Genomic DNA, 15,248 nt, shown 5'->3' with positions numbered 1-15,248 from the left:
AAAAAGGTAAAATTTAAGAACACAGTACGATGTCTTGCAACAGTTGCATCTGCAGACTGGACTTTATCGTTTATCAAAAGACGACTTTTTCATTGCGATCACTGTTGTTTACCAACTTAAAAGTGGACAAAGATATTTTGCAGTTTTTCAGCATTCTGGAGACTTTCTTGAAGAAGTGTGCATTTCAGGTATTATAAGGCTTGATTCGCTGAAGGTCACATCTGAGCCCATTGTTATAATTACAATGGAGCATCTTATACCACGTAGGAATGGCAGACTAAAGGGAAGTGGACTGCGACGAGGATGGGATTCGAACCCACGCGTGCAGAGCACAATGGATTAGCAGTCCATCGCCTTAACCACTCGGCCACCTCGTCCGCCGTGATCCATTGTTACACCAAAGGCGGATCCAACTGACCTTCCAAACTGTCTACATAGGCCTGGAAAGTGTAGAAAAGCGTTTTGAAGAGGGGACGATGAGACGAGCTACGCCGATTCTACCCACGTGCTTTCTTCAGAGGGGAATTAGCTCAAATGGTAGAGCGCTTGCTTAGCATGCGAGAGGTAGTAGGATCGATGCCCACATTCTCCAGAAGAATTTGGTTTCTCTGTGCTTGTGATAAGTGGAGAAAGAAAGGTAAAATTTAAGAACACAGTACGATGTCTTGCAACAGTTGCAGACTGGACTTTATCGTTTGTCAAAAGACGACTTTTTCATTGCGATCACTGTTGTTTACCAACTTAAAAGTGGACAAAGATATTTTGCAGTTTTTCAGCATTCTGAGAGTTGCTGCGGAGTTATAAACAGCATAGTGTAGGATGTTGAAAAAAGTCATGAAAAAGTCAGTGTACCATGTCGAAAAGTCATAACTTTACTTAAGTTACTTTATTTTTAAAGTTACTTTTTTAGTTACTTTACTTTTTTAGTTACTTTACTTTTAAAGTTACTTTTTTAGTTACTTTACTTTTTTAGTTACTTTTAAAGTTACTTTTCTTTTAAAGTTACTTTTTTAGTTACTTTACTTTTTTAGTTACTTTTTTAGTTACTTTACTTTTAAAGTTACTTTTTTAGTTACTTTACTTTTTTAGTTACTTTTAAAGTTACTTTACTTTTTTAGTTACTTTTTTAGTTACTTTACTTTTAAAGTTACTTTTTTAGTTACTTTACTTTTAAAGTTATTTTACTTTTAAAGTTACTTTTTTAGTTACTTTATTTTTATTTGAAAAACTCTTATTCCCTATCCCTGTAGTGTTGATTCAGAGTAAGCACTGCATTAATTACAACACCTTGCACATTTGGAAAACCAAAACTACACATATCTTTAATTTCAACCAACATATAAACAGTACAGTACACTACCTTACAGGTTTGGCGAATAGAAGTCTGTGTTCAGTGCATAATGTGCATGGCATGACAAAGATATTTGCAGTTTTTCATGGCTTTAGCGCTCCAAACTGTCTACATAGGCCTGGAAAGTGTAGAAAAGCGTTTTGCAGAGGGGACGATGAGACGAGCTACGCCGATTCTACCCACGTGCTTTCTTCAGAGGGGAATTAGCTCAAATGGTAGAGCGCTGAGAGGTAGTGGGATCGATGCCCACATTCTCCAGAAGAATTTGGTTTCTCAGCGCTTGTGATAAGTGGAGAAAAAAAGGTAAAATTTAAGAACACAGTACGATGTCTTGCAACAGTTGCATCTGCAGACTGGACTTTATCGTTTATCAAAAGACGACTTTTTCATTGCGATCACTGTTGTTTACCAACTTAAAAGTGGACAAAGATATTTTGCAGTTTTTCAGCATTCTGGAGACTTTCTTGAAGAAGTGTGCATTTCAGGTATTATAAGGCTTGATTCGCTGAAGGTCACATCTGAGCCCATTGTTATAATTACAATGGAGCATCTTATACCACGTAGGAATGGCAGACTAAAGGGAAGTGGACTGCGACGAGGATGGGATTCGAACCCACGCGTGCAGAGCACAATGGATTAGCAGTCCATCGCCTTAACCACTCGGCCACCTCGTCCGCCGTGATCCATTTTTACAGCAAAAGTTGGATCCAACTGACCTTCCAAACTGTCTACATAGGCCTGGAAAGTGTAGAAAAGCGTTTTGAAGAGGGGACGATGAGACGAGCTACGCCGATTCTACCCACGTGCTTTCTTCAGAGGGGAATTAGCTCAAATGGTAGAGCGCTTGCTTAGCATGCGAGAGGTAGTGGGATCGATGCCCACATTCTCCAGAAGAATTTGGTTTCTCTGTGCTCGTGATAAGTGGAGAAAGAAAGGTAAAATTTAAGAACACAGTACGATGTCTTGCAACAGTTGCAGACTGGACTTTATCGTTTGTCAAAAGACGACTTTTTCATTGCGATCACTGTTGTTTACCAACTTAAAAGTGGACAAAGATATTTTGCAGTTTTTCAGCATTCTGAGAGTTGCTGCGGAGTTATAAACAGCATAGTGTAGGATGTTGAAAAAAGTCATGAAAAAGTCAGTGTACCATGTCGAAAAGTCATAACTTTACTTAAGTTACTTTATTTTTAAAGTTGCTTTTTTAGTTACTTTACTTTTAAAGTTACTTTTAAAGTTACTTTACTTTTAAAGTTACTTTTTTAGTTACTTTACTTTTTTAGTTACTTTACTTTTAAAGTTACTTTTTTAGTTACTTTACTTTTAAAGTTACTTTTTTAGTTACTTTACTTTTTTAGTTACTTTTAAAGTTACTTTTCTTTTAAAGTTACTTTTTTAGTTACTTTACTTTTTTAGTTACTTTTTTAGTTACTTTACTTTTAAAGTTACTTTTTTAGTTACTTTACTTTTTTAGTTACTTTTAAAGTTACTTTACTTTTTTAGTTACTTTTTTAGTTACTTTACTTTTAAAGTTACTTTTTTAGTTACTTTACTTTTAAAGTTATTTTACTTTTAAAGTTACTTTTTTAGTTACTTTATTTTTATTTGAAAAACTCTTATTCCCTATCCCTGTAGTGTTGATTCAGAGTAAGCACTGCATTAATTACAACACCTTGCACATTTGGAAAACCAAAACTACACATATCTTTAATTTCAACCAACATATAAACAGTACAGTACACTACCTTACAGGTTTGGCGAATAGAAGTCTGTGTTCAGTGCATAATGTGCATGGCATGACAAAGATATTTGCAGTTTTTCATGGCTTTAGCGCTCCAAACTGTCTACATAGGCCTGGAAAGTGTAGAAAAGCGTTTTGCAGAGGGGACGATGAGACGAGCTACGCCGATTCTACCCACGTGCTTTCTTCAGAGGGGAATTAGCTCAAATGGTAGAGCGCTGAGAGGTAGTGGGATCGATGCCCACATTCTCCAGAAGAATTTGGTTTCTCAGCGCTTGTGATAAGTGGAGAAAAAAAGGTAAAATTTAAGAACACAGTACGATGTCTTGCAACAGTTGCATTTGCAGACTGGACTTTATCGTTTATCAAAAGACGACTTTTTCATTGCGATCACTGTTGTTTACCAACTTAAAAGTGGACAAAGATATTTTGCAGTTTTTCAGCATTCTGGAGACTTTCTTGAAGAAGTGTGCATTTCAGGTATTATAAGGCTTGATTCGCTGAAGGTCACATCTGAGCCCATTGTTATAATTACAATGGAGCATCTTATACCACGTAGGAATGGCAGACTAAAGGGAACTGGACTGCGACGAGGATGGGATTCGAACCCACGCATGCAGAGCACAATGGATTAGCAGTCCATCGCCTTAACCACTCGGCCACCTCGTCCGCCGTGATCTATTTTTACAGCAAAAGTCGGATCCAACTGACCTTCCAAACTGTCTACATAGGCCTGGAAAGTGTAGAAAAGCGTTTTGAAGAGGGGACGATGAGACGAGCTACGCCGATTCTACCCACGTGCTTTCTTCAGAGGGGAATTAGCTCAAATGGTAGAGCGCTTGCTTAGCATGCGAGAGGTAGTGGGATCGATGCCCACATTCTCCAGAAGAATTTGGTTTCTCTGTGCTCGTGATAAGTGGAGAAAGAAAGGTAAAATTTAAGAACACAGTACGATGTCTTGCAACAGTTGCAGACTGGACTTTATCGTTTGTCAAAAGACGACTTTTTCATTGCGATCACTGTTGTTTACCAACTTAAAAGTGGACAAAGATATTTTGCAGTTTTTCAGCATTCTGAGAGTTGCTGCGGAGTTATAAACAGCATAGTGTAGGATGTTGAAAAAAGTCATGAAAAAGTCAGTGTACCATGTCGAAAAGTCATAACTTTACTTAAGTTACTTTATTTTTAAAGTTGCTTTTTTAGTTACTTTACTTTTAAAGTTACTTTTAAAGTTACTTTACTTTTAAAGTTACTTTTTTAGCTACTTTACTTTTTTAGTTACTTTACTTTTAAAGTTACTTTTTTAGTTACTTTACTTTTAAAGTTACTTTTTTAGTTACTTTACTTTTTTAGTTACTTTTAAAGTTACTTTTCTTTTAAAGTTACTTTTTTAGTTACTTTACTTTTTTAGTTACTTTTTTAGTTACTTTACTTTTAAAGTTACTTTTTTAGTTACTTTACTTTTTTAGTTACTTTTTTAGTTACTTTACTTTTAAAGTTACTTTTTTAGTTACTTTACTTTTAAAGTTATTTTACTTTTAAAGTTACTTTTTTAGTTACTTTATTTTTATTTGAAAAACTCTTATTCCCTATCCCTGTAGTGTTGATTCAGAGTAAGCACTGCATTAATTACAACACCTTGCACATTTGGAAAACCAAAACTACACATATCTTTAATTTCAACCAACATATAAACAGTACAGTACACTACCTTACAGGTTTCGCGAATAGAAGTCTGTGTTCAGTGCATAATGTGCATGGCATGACAAAGATATTTGCAGTTTTTCATGGCTTTAGCGCTCCAAACTGTCTACATAGGCCTGGAAAGTGTAGAAAAGCGTTTTGCAGAGGGGACGATGAGACGAGCTACGCCGATTCTACCCACGTGCTTTCTTCAGAGGGGAATTAGCTCAAATGGTAGAGCGCTGAGAGGTAGTGGGATCGATGCCCACATTCTCCAGAAGAATTTGGTTTCTCAGCGCTTGTGATAAGTGGAGAAAAAAAGGTAAAATTTAAGAACACAGTACAATGTCTTGCAACAGTTGCAGACTGGACTTTATCGTTTATCAAAAGACGACTTTTTCATTGCGATCACTGTTGTTTACCAACTTTAAAGTGGACAAAGATATTTTGCAGTTTCTCAGCATTCTGGAGACTTTCTTGAAGAAGTGTGCATTTCAGGTATTATAAGGCTTGATTCGCTGAAGGTCACATCTGAGCCCATTGTTATAATTACAATGGAGCATCTTATACCACGTAGGAATGGCAGACTAAAGGGAAGTGGACTGCGACGAGGATGGGATTCGAACCCACGCGTGCAGAGCACAATGGATTAGCAGTCCATCGCCTTAACCACTCGGCCACCTCGTCCGCCGTGATCTATTTTTACAGCAAAAGTCGGATCCAACTGACCTTCCAAACTGTCTACATAGGCCTGGAAAGTGTAGAAAAGCGTTTTGAAGAGGGGACGATGAGACGAGCTACGCCGATTCTACCCACGTGCTTTCTTCAGAGGGGAATTAGCTCAAATGGTAGAGCGCTTGCTTAGCATGCGAGAGGTAGTGGGATCGATGCCCACATTCTCCAGAAGAATTTGGTTTCTCTGTGCTCGTGATAAGTGGAGAAAGAAAGGTAAAATTTAAGAACACAGTACGGTGTCTTGCAACAGTTGCAGACTGGACTTTATCGTTTGTCAAAAGACGACTTTTTCATTGCGATCACTGTTGTTTACCAACTTAAAAGTGGACAAAGATATTTTGCAGTTTTTCAGCATTCTGAGAGTTGCTGCGGAGTTATAAACAGCATAGTGTAGGATGTTGAAAAAAGTCATGAAAAAGTCAGTGTACCATGTCGAAAAGTCATAACTTTACTTAAGTTACTTTATTTTTAAAGTTGCTTTTTTAGTTACTTTACTTTTAAAGTTACTTTTAAAGTTACTTTACTTTTAAAGTTACTTTTTTAGTTACTTTACTTTTTTAGTTACTTTACTTTTAAAGTTACTTTTTTAGTTACTTTACTTTTAAAGTTACTTTTTTAGTTACTTTACTTTTTTAGTTACTTTTAAAGTTACTTTTCTTTTAAAGTTACTTTTTTAGTTACTTTACTTTTTTAGTTACTTTTTTAGTTACTTTACTTTTAAAGTTACTTTTTTAGTTACTTTACTTTTTTAGTTACTTTTTTAGTTACTTTACTTTTAAAGTTACTTTTTTAGTTACTTTACTTTTTTAGTTACTTTTTTAGTTACTTTACTTTTAAAGTTACTTTTTTAGTTACTTTACTTTTAAAGTTATTTTACTTTTAAAGTTACTTTTTTAGTTACTTTATTTTTATTTGAAAAACTCTTATTCCCTATCCCTGTAGTGTTGATTCAGAGTAAGCACTGCATTAATTACAACACCTTGCACATTTGGAAAACCAAAACTACACATATCTTTAATTTCAACCAACATATAAACAGTACAGTACACTACCTTACAGGTTTCGCGAATAGAAGTCTGTGTTCAGTGCATAATGTGCATGGCATGACAAAGATATTTGCAGTTTTTCATGGCTTTAGCGCTCCAAACTGTCTACATAGGCCTGGAAAGTGTAGAAAAGCGTTTTGCAGAGGGGACGATGAGACGAGCTACGCCGATTCTACCCACGTGCTTTCTTCAGAGGGGAATTAGCTCAAATGGTAGAGCGCTGAGAGGTAGTGGGATCGATGCCCACATTCTCCAGAAGAATTTGGTTTCTCAGCGCTTGTGATAAGTGGAGAAAAAAAGGTAAAATTTAAGAACACAGTACGATGTCTTGCAACAGTTGCATCTGCAGACTGGACTTTATCGTTTATCAAAAGACGACTTTTTCATTGCGATCACTGTTGTTTACCAACTTAAAAGTGGACAAAGATATTTTGCAGTTTTTCAGCATTCTGGAGACTTTCTTGAAGAAGTGTGCATTTCAGGTATTATAAGGCTTGATTCGCTGAAGGTCACATCTGAGCCCATTGTTATAATTACAATGGAGCATCTTATACCACGTAGGAATGGCAGACTAAAGGGAAGTGGACTGCGACGAGGATGGGATTCGAACCCACGCGTGCAGAGCACAATGGATTAGCAGTCCATCGCCTTAACCACTCGGCCACCTCGTCCGCCGTGATCTATTTTTACAGCAAAAGTCGGATCCAACTGACCTTCCAAACTGTCTACATAGGCCTGGAAAGTGTAGAAAAGCGTTTTGAAGAGGGGACGATGAGACGAGCTACGCCGATTCTACCCACGTGCTTTCTTCAGAGGGGAATTAGCTCAAATGGTAGAGCGCTTGCTTAGCATGCGAGAGGTAGTGGGATCGATGCCCACATTCTCCAGAAGAATTTGGTTTCTCTGTGCTCGTGATAAGTGGAGAAAGAAAGGTAAAATTTAAGAACACAGTACGATGTCTTGCAACAGTTGCAGACTGGACTTTATCGTTTGTCAAAAGACGACTTTTTCATTGCGATCACTGTTGTTTACCAACTTAAAAGTGGACAAAGATATTTTGCAGTTTTTCAGCATTCTGAGAGTTGCTGCGGAGTTATAAACAGCATAGTGTAGGATGTTGAAAAAAGTCATGAAAAAGTCAGTGTACCATGTCGAAAAGTCATAACTTTACTTAAGTTACTTTATTTTTAAAGTTGCTTTTTTAGTTACTTTACTTTTAAAGTTACTTTTAAAGTTACTTTACTTTTAAAGTTACTTTTTTAGTTACTTTACTTTTTTAGTTACTTTACTTTTAAAGTTACTTTTTTAGTTACTTTACTTTTAAAGTTACTTTTTTAGTTACTTTACTTTTTTAGTTACTTTTAAAGTTACTTTTCTTTTAAAGTTACTTTTTTAGTTACTTTACTTTTTTAGTTACTTTTTTAGTTACTTTACTTTTAAAGTTACTTTTTTAGTTACTTTACTTTTTTAGTTACTTTTAAAGTTACTTTACTTTTTTAGTTACTTTTTTAGTTACTTTACTTTTAAAGTTACTTTTTTAGTTACTTTACTTTTAAAGTTATTTTACTTTTAAAGTTACTTTTTTAGTTACTTTATTTTTATTTGAAAAACTCTTATTCCCTATCCCTGTAGTGTTGATTCAGAGTAAGCACTGCATTAATTACAACACCTTGCACATTTGGAAAACCAAAACTACACATATCTTTAATTTCAACCAACATATAAACAGTACAGTACACTACCTTACAGGTTTGGCGAATAGAAGTCTGTGTTCAGTGCATAATGTGCATGGCATGACAAAGATATTTGCAGTTTTTCATGGCTTTAGCGCTCCAAACTGTCTACATAGGCCTGGAAAGTGTAGAAAAGCGTTTTGCAGAGGGGACGATGAGACGAGCTACGCCGATTCTACCCACGTGCTTTCTTCAGAGGGGAATTAGCTCAAATGGTAGAGCGCTGAGAGGTAGTGGGATCGATGCCCACATTCTCCAGAAGAATTTGGTTTCTCAGCGCTTGTGATAAGTGGAGAAAAAAAGGTAAAATTTAAGAACACAGTACGATGTCTTGCAACAGTTGCATCTGCAGACTGGACTTTATCGTTTATCAAAAGACGACTTTTTCATTGCGATCACTGTTGTTTACCAACTTAAAAGTGGACAAAGATATTTTGCAGTTTTTCAGCATTCTGGAGACTTTCTTGAAGAAGTGTGCATTTCAGGTATTATAAGGCTTGATTCGCTGAAGGTCACATCTGAGCCCATTGTTACAATTACAATGGAGCATCTTATACCACGTAGGAATGGCAGACTAAAGGGAAGTGGACTGCGACGAGGATGGGATTCGAACCCACGCGTGCAGAGCACAATGGATTAGCAGTCCATCGCCTTAACCACTCGGCCACCTCGTCCGCCGTGATCCATTTTTACAGCAAAAGTCGGATCCAACTGACCTTCCAAACTGTCTACATAGGCCTGGAAAGTGTAGAAAAGTGTTTTGAAGAGGGGACGATGAGACGAGCTACGCCGATTCTACCCACGTGCTTTCTTCAGAGGGGAATTAGCTCAAATGGTAGAGCGCTTGCTTAGCATGCGAGAGGTAGTGGGATCGATGCCCACATTCTCCAGAAGAATTTGGTTTCTCTGTGCTCGTGATAAGTGGAGAAAGAAAGGTAAAATTTAAGAACACAGTACGATGTCTTGCAACAGTTGCAGACTGGACTTTATCGTTTGTCAAAAGACGACTTTTTCATTGCGATCACTGTTGTTTACCAACTTAAAAGTGGACAAAGATATTTTGCAGTTTTTCAGCATTCTGAGAGTTGCTGCGGAGTTATAAACAGCATAGTGTAGGATGTTGAAAAAAGTCATGAAAAAGTCAGTGTACCATGTCGAAAAGTCATAACTTTACTTAAGTTACTTTATTTTTAAAGTTGCTTTTTTAGTTACTTTACTTTTAAAGTTACTTTTAAAGTTACTTTACTTTTAAAGTTACTTTTTTAGTTACTTTACTTTTTTAGTTACTTTACTTTTAAAGTTACTTTTTTAGTTACTTTACTTTGAAAGTTACTTTTTTAGTTACTTTTCTTTTAAAGTTACTTTTTTAGTTACTTTACTTTTTTAGTTACTTTTTTAGTTACTTTACTTTTAAAGTTACTTTTTTAGTTACTTTACTTTTTTAGTTACTTTTAAAGTTACTTTACTTTTTTAGTTACTTTTTTAGTTACTTTACTTTTAAAGTAACTTTTTTAGTTACTTTACTTTTAAAGTTATTTTACTTTTAAAGTTACTTTTTTAGTTACTTTATTTTTATTTGAAAAACTCTTATTCCCTATCCCTGTAGTGTTGATTCAGAGTAAGCACTGCATTAATTACAACACCTTGCACATTTGGAAAACCAAAACTACACATATCTTTAATTTCAACCAACATATAAACAGTACAGTACACTACCTTACAGGTTTGGCGAATAGAAGTCTGTGTTCAGTGCATAATGTGCATGGCATGACAAAGATATTTGCAGTTTTTCATGGCTTTAGCGCTCCAAACTGTCTACATAGGCCTGGAAAGTGTAGAAAAGCGTTTTGCAGAGGGGACGATGAGACGAGCTACGCCGATTCTACCCACGTGCTTTCTTCAGAGGGGAATTAGCTCAAATGGTAGAGCGCTGAGAGGTAGTGGGATCGATGCCCACATTCTCCAGAAGAATTTGGTTTCTCAGCGCTTGTGATAAGTGGAGAAAAAAAGGTAAAATTTAAGAACACAGTACGATGTCTTGCAACAGTTGCATCTGCAGACTGGACTTTATCGTTTATCAAAAGACGACTTTTTCATTGCGATCACTGTTGTTTACCAACTTAAAAGTGGACAAAGATATTTTGCAGTTTTTCAGCATTCTGGAGACTTTCTTGAAGAAGTGTGCATTTCAGGTATTATAAGGCTTGATTCGCTGAAGGTCACATCTGAGCCCATTGTTATAATTACAATGGAGCATCTTATACCACGTAGGAATGGCAGACTAAAGGGAAGTGGACTGCGACGAGGATGGGATTCGAACCCACGCGTGCAGAGCACAATGGATTAGCAGTCCATCGCCTTAACCACTCGGCCACCTCGTCCGCCGTGATCCATTTTTACACCAAAGGCGGATCCAACTGACCTTCCAAACTGTCTACATAGGCCTGGAAAGTGTAGAAAAGCGTTTTGAAGAGGGGACGATGAGACGAGCTACGCCGATTCTACCCACGTGCTTTCTTCAGAGGGGAATTAGCTCAAATGGTAGAGCGCTTGCTTAGCATGCGAGAGGTAGTGGGATCGATGCCCACATTCTCCAGAAGAATTTGGTTTCTCTGTGCTCGTGATAAGTGGAGAAAGAAAGGTAAAATTTAAGAACACAGTACGATGTCTTGCAACAGTTGCAGACTGGACTTTATCGTTTGTCAAAAGACGACTTTTTCATTGCGATCACTGTTGTTTACCAACTTAAAAGTGGACAAAGATATTTTGCAGTTTTTCAGCATTCTGAGAGTTGCTGCGGAGTTATAAACAGCATAGTGTAGGATGTTGAAAAAAGTCATGAAAAAGTCAGTGTACCATGTCGAAAAGTCATAACTTTACTTAAGTTACTTTATTTTTAAAGTTGCTTTTTTAGTTACTTTACTTTTAAAGTTACTTTTAAAGTTACTTTACTTTTAAAGTTACTTTTTTAGTTACTTTACTTTTTTAGTTACTTTACTTTTAAAGTTACTTTTTTAGTTACTTTACTTTTAAAGTTACTTTTTTAGTTACTTTTCTTTTAAAGTTACTTTTTTAGTTACTTTACTTTTTTAGTTACTTTTTTAGTTACTTTACTTTTAAAGTTACTTTTTTAGTTACTTTACTTTTTTAGTTACTTTTAAAGTTACTTTACTTTTTTAGTTACTTTTTTAGTTACTTTACTTTTAAAGTAACTTTTTTAGTTACTTTACTTTTAAAGTTATTTTACTTTTAAAGTTACTTTTTTAGTTACTTTATTTTTATTTGAAAAACTCTTATTCCCTATCCCTGTAGTGTTGATTCAGAGTAAGCACTGCATTAATTACAACACCTTGCACATTTGGAAAACCAAAACTACACATATCTTTAATTTCAACCAACATATAAACAGTACAGTACACTACCTTACAGGTTTGGCGAATAGAAGTCTGTGTTCAGTGCATAATGTGCATGGCATGACAAAGATATTTGCAGTTTTTCATGGCTTTAGCGCTCCAAACTGTCTACATAGGCCTGGAAAGTGTAGAAAAGCGTTTTGCAGAGGGGACGATGAGACGAGCTACGCCGATTCTACCCACGTGCTTTCTTCAGAGGGGAATTAGCTCAAATGGTAGAGCGCTGAGAGGTAGTGGGATCGATGCCCACATTCTCCAGAAGAATTTGGTTTCTCAGCGCTTGTGATAAGTGGAGAAAAAAAGGTAAAATTTAAGAACACAGTACGATGTCTTGCAACAGTTGCATCTGCAGACTGGACTTTATCGTTTATCAAAAGACGACTTTTTCATTGCGATCACTGTTGTTTACCAACTTAAAAGTGGACAAAGATATTTTGCAGTTTTTCAGCATTCTGGAGACTTTCTTGAAGAAGTGTGCATTTCAGGTATTATAAGGCTTGATTCGCTGAAGGTCACATCTGAGCCCATTGTTATAATTACAATGGAGCATCTTATACCACGTAGGAATGGCAGACTAAAGGGAAGTGGACTGCGACGAGGATGGGATTCGAACCCACGCGTGCAGAGCACAATGGATTAGCAGTCCATCGCCTTAACCACTCGGCCACCTCGTCCGCCGTGATCCATTTTTACACCAAAGGCGGATCCAACTGACCTTCCAAACTGTCTACATAGGCCTGGAAAGTGTAGAAAAGCGTTTTGAAGAGGGGACGATGAGACGAGCTACGCCGATTCTACCCACGTGCTTTCTTCAGAGGGGAATTAGCTCAAATGGTAGAGCGCTTGCTTAGCATGCGAGAGGTAGTGGGATCGATGCCCACATTCTCCAGAAGAATTTGGTTTCTCTGTGCTCGTGATAAGTGGAGAAAGAAAGGTAAAATTTAAGAACACAGTACGATGTCTTGCAACAGTTGCAGACTGGACTTTATCATTTGTCAAAAGACGACTTTTTCATTGCGATCACTGTTGTTTACCAACTTAAAAGTGGACAAAGATATTTTGCAGTTTTTCAGCATTCTGAGAGTTGCTGCGGAGTTATAAACAGCATAGTGTAGGATGTTGAAAAAAGTCATGAAAAAGTCAGTGTACCATGTCGAAAAGTCATAACTTTACTTAAGTTACTTTATTTTTAAAGTTGCTTTTTTAGTTACTTTACTTTTAAAGTTACTTTTAAAGTTACTTTACTTTTAAAGTTACTTTTTTAGTTACTTTACTTTTTTAGTTACTTTACTTTTAAAGTTACTTTTTTAGTTACTTTACTTTTAAAGTTACTTTTTTAGTTACTTTACTTTTTTAGTTACTTTTAAAGTTACTTTTCTTTTAAAGTTACTTTTTTAGTTACTTTACTTTTTTAGTTACTTTTTTAGTTACTTTACTTTTAAAGTTACTTTTTTAGTTACTTTACTTTTTTAGTTACTTTTAAAGTTACTTTACTTTTTTAGTTACTTTTTTAGTTACTTTACTTTTAAAGTTACTTTTTTAGTTACTTTACTTTTATAGTTATTTTACTTTTAAAGTTACTTTTTTAGTTACTTTATTTTTATTTGAAAAACTCTTATTCCCTATCCCTGTAGTGTTGATTCAGAGTAAGCACTGCATTAATTACAACACCTTGCACATTTGGAAAACCAAAACTACACATATCTTTAATTTCAACCAACATATAAACAGTACAGTACACTACCTTACAGGTTTGGCGAATAGAAGTCTGTGTTCAGTGCATAATGTGCATGGCATGACAAAGATATTTGCAGTTTTTCATGGCTTTAGCGCTCCAAACTGTCTACATAGGCCTGGAAAGTGTAGAAAAGCGTTTTGCAGAGGGGACGATGAGACGAGCTACGCCGATTCTACCCACGTGCTTTCTTCAGAGGGGAATTAGCTCAAATGGTAGAGCGCTGAGAGGTAGTGGGATCGATGCCCACATTCTCCAGAAGAATTTGGTTTCTCAGCGCTTGTGATAAGTGGAGAAAAAAAGGTAAAATTTAAGAACACAGTACGATGTCTTGCAACAGTTGCATCTGCAGACTGGACTTTATCGTTTATCAAAAGACGACTTTTTCATTGCGATCACTGTTGTTTACCAACTTAAAAGTGGACAAAGATATTTTGCAGTTTTTCAGCATTCTGGAGACTTTCTTGAAGAAGTGTGCATTTCAGGTATTATAAGGCTTGATTCGCTGAAGGTCACATCTGAGCCCATTGTTATAATTACAATGGAGCATCTTATACCACGTAGGAATGGCAGACTAAAGGGAAGTGGACTGCGACGAGGATGGGATTCGAACCCACGCGTGCAGAGCACAATGGATTAGCAGTCCATCGCCTTAACCACTCGGCCACCTCGTCCGCCGTGATCCATTTTTACACCAAAGGCGGATCCAACTGACCTTCCAAACTGTCTACATAGGCCTGGAAAGTGTAGAAAAGCGTTTTGAAGAGGGGACGATGAGACGAGCTACGCCGATTCTACCCACGTGCTTTCTTCAGAGGGGAATTAGCTCAAATGGTAGAGCGCTTGCTTAGCATGCGAGAGGTAGTGGGATCGATGCCCACATTCTCCAGAAGAATTTGGTTTCTCTGTGCTCGTGATAAGTGGAGAAAGAAAGGTAAAATTTAAGAACACAGTACGATGTCTTGCAACAGTTGCAGACTGGACTTTATCATTTGTCAAAAGACGACTTTTTCATTGCGATCACTGTTGTTTACCAACTTAAAAGTGGACAAAGATATTTTGCAGTTTTTCAGCATTCTGAGAGTTGCTGCGGAGTTATAAACAGCATAGTGTAGGATGTTGAAAAAAGTCATGAAAAAGTCAGTGTACCATGTCGAAAAGTCATAACTTTACTTAAGTTACTTTATTTTTAAAGTTGCTTTTTTAGTTACTTTACTTTTAAAGTTACTTTTAAAGTTACTTTACTTTTAAAGTTACTTTTTTAGTTACTTTACTTTTTTAGTTACTTTACTTTTAAAGTTACTTTTTTAGTTACTTTACTTTGAAAGTTACTTTTTTAGTTACTTTTCTTTTAAAGTTACTTTTTTAGTTACTTTACTTTTTTAGTTACTTTTTTAGTTACTTTACTTTTAAAGTTACTTTTTTAGTTACTTTACTTTTTTAGTTACTTTTAAAGTTACTTTACTTTTTTAGTTACTTTTTTAGTTACTTTACTTTTAAAGTAACTTTTTTAGTTACTTTACTTTTAAAGTTATTTTACTTTTAAAGTTACTTTTTTAGTTACTTTATTTTTATTTGAAAAACTCTTATTCCCTATCCCTGTAGTGTTGATTCAGAGTAAGCACTGCATTAATTACAACACCTTGCACATTTGGAAAACCAAAACTACACATATCTTTAATTTCAACCAACATATAAACAGTACAGTACACTACCTTACAGGTTTGGCGAATAGAAGTCTGTGTTCAGTGCATAATGTGCATGGCATGACAAAGATATTTGCAGTTTTTCATGGCTTTAGCGCTCCAAAC

The sequence above is a fragment of the Pholis gunnellus genome (assembly GCF_910591455.1).
Source record: "Pholis gunnellus genome assembly, chromosome: 6".
In the NCBI taxonomy this organism is placed as follows: domain Eukaryota; kingdom Metazoa; phylum Chordata; class Actinopteri; order Perciformes; family Pholidae; genus Pholis; species Pholis gunnellus.
The sequence above is the reverse complement of the archived record's forward strand: the minus strand, read 5'-3'. Positions refer to the sequence as shown.